The sequence below is a fragment of the Sorghum bicolor genome, chromosome 4 (assembly GCF_000003195.3).
Source record: "Sorghum bicolor cultivar BTx623 chromosome 4, Sorghum_bicolor_NCBIv3, whole genome shotgun sequence".
Lineage (NCBI taxonomy): Eukaryota > Viridiplantae > Streptophyta > Magnoliopsida > Poales > Poaceae > Sorghum > Sorghum bicolor.
The window spans coordinates 13,719,068-13,721,466 of NC_012873.2; positions in this window are offsets into that span (position 1 = coordinate 13,719,068).

Consider the following 2,399-nt stretch of genomic DNA (forward strand, 5'->3'; position numbering starts at 1 on the left):
AAGTATATAACTATGATAAACTAAGAACAATATAATTGCGAATATAAACAAGTAGAGCAAAGTCATAATCAATATATTGAAGTAGAACAAAGTCATATTCATAATATCGAAGAACAAAGATGAACAATTGAAGAACAAGAGAGAATTACCAAGAATCCTCTTGATAGATCCGGAAACCAATCGAAGATTGACTCCTTCTAGTTCTAATCCTATGTAGCTATGCTAATCTAGATATCTAATTGATGTGGTGGCTCTAGGCTTGATCAGAGGCTTCTTCTCCCTGATGAATAATGAATTAGGGTTGGGAGGTCCTCTCCTCCACGGGCCAGGGGGTCTGGTTTTATAGTCCTTCCAAGTGAATATGGGATGTCTTATCAAATCGACATTGATTGAACGATTATCCTTGGTCCTTTAGGTCGGTGGAGCGTAATCCCGAAAGAGAGTTCTGATTGGACTCTAACAGGGGGCGGGCGCCCTGGTCCCTAGGGCGGGCGCCCAGGGCCAGGCCCCGTTCTGCCTCCGCTTCGTTCCCGTGGCTTCTGGAGTCTTCTAGATGTAAGATAATTGTGCGGTACGTTAATATCTCTATGTAATCCCGACGTGTGGGCCTTTCTTCCGTATTTCCTCATAACCCCCTGCAGAAATAGACAAACACCAAAACTCATGGAATTCTGTCAGATAAAACCCTAAGTCTGGATGTTGATTTCATTTGGATCCTTTTCTTTGTTTATTTGATAATTAAATTTGATACTTAAGGACCGTCAACAGTCAACATCCAAGGTTCTGAAGATGAGGATCAAAAGGTGTTGGACAATGTTAGCCGAATCAAGGTCGAAGCCATAGATGCAATCAATCAGCTTTTGAGAGAATAAACACTAAATTTTTAATAGACTAGGCATAATACACTGTATTCTTGAATCATTGAACTCTTTCACATTTCGCCCTTATATACTTCTGCTTTTTTAAGAGCATAATTGATCAATCTTGATTTCTTGACCAGGATACATCTCATTATAATTTTTTCCCGATTGAGATAGCTGACCACATTCTACCTTCCAAAGAGTAACACAACTAAATGGTTCTTGACTTAAACAAGCTCAGCCCAATCTAGTTATGGCCCAATCGAGAGCAAAACCCTAGTATGACATTTGGCATTCTCATCCCACTACTCCGAGATACACGCCATGACTCCTTACTCGGCTTATAAATGAACTCCCTTCCTCAAGCTTCAACAACACCCCAGTCAAGCGCTCTCACCTCTATCTCTTCACTTTCCTTTGTCCAAACTAATCTAGAGATAAACCCAACTCTCAAAGTAGCAATGGCGAGTGCCGGCAACCATGGCAAGTGTCATGCCGAAGATGAAGCAGAAGGGAGCCGAGCGCCACATCGTCAATGTGTTGGGTGAGAATCATCCTGTTCATCTTTCCTGTTTTGATTTCTCCTCTCATTTGCCAGGATGAAAGTCATCACCACGAGCCAAAGTCATCACCTCCCTCCAATGATGGCGACCGAGCTAGGAACTCCCTCATTTGACTCCTCTGATTCCTCGGGCTCGTTGTAATCAGATCTCCCGTACACTCATGAGGAGGCACTTGCCTTCCTCAAGGGAAGAGATGAAGCTCGGGAAGAACAGGGCAATGTCTCTAGTTCGGCATCGAGCAAGCCGAATGGGAGGATCAGCGGAAGCAATTTTGCGATGCTATTTTTGGTTAGCACAAGACTCATCTGTTTTCTCTCTTTTCTTGATCTATCTGTTTACCCGATCCATTTTCTTCGCTCAGCACTTTCTACAGAAAACGATCGCCTGAAGGCTACAATGATCAAGATTGCCGATAAGGTAAACGCCCAGGGAGAAACCATCGAAGCACGCCTCAACGTTGTAGACGGCCGCATAGATCAGGTCGTCATGCAAGGCGTGCACCATGGCATGACCCTGGGGTTGGCAGCAATGTCCACCCAGGTTCACGAAGACTTCTCCATCATGCCGGTCGACTTCGCTAGAAGGCCCCTAGAAGAAATTGAGGACATCGACGAGCTCCTAGAGAGCTACGACAACCATGCAACCATCCTGGCTCAATCCATGGATGCTCAATCTGTCCTCAACAGATTGTTCGATGAGTAGTTTGTACTTAGGGATTTTGAATGGTAAGAACAATTTTTCTCCATGAAATGATTGTTTGTGATCTTTGCTTTTGATTTTCAATTTTTCTAATGGTGATACATACTGTATCGGCTATCTTTCGAATCCTCATATTTTTTCGGCTAAAGGCGATGCGCTTACATCGGCTATTCACACTTGCAGCTTTAAGTTCTTTTACGAGCCAACTTTGACACTGGGATAAAATTTCTTAAGAAATCTTCCATTAATAGCCCTGGTAAATTCTTCTCCCAGCAAA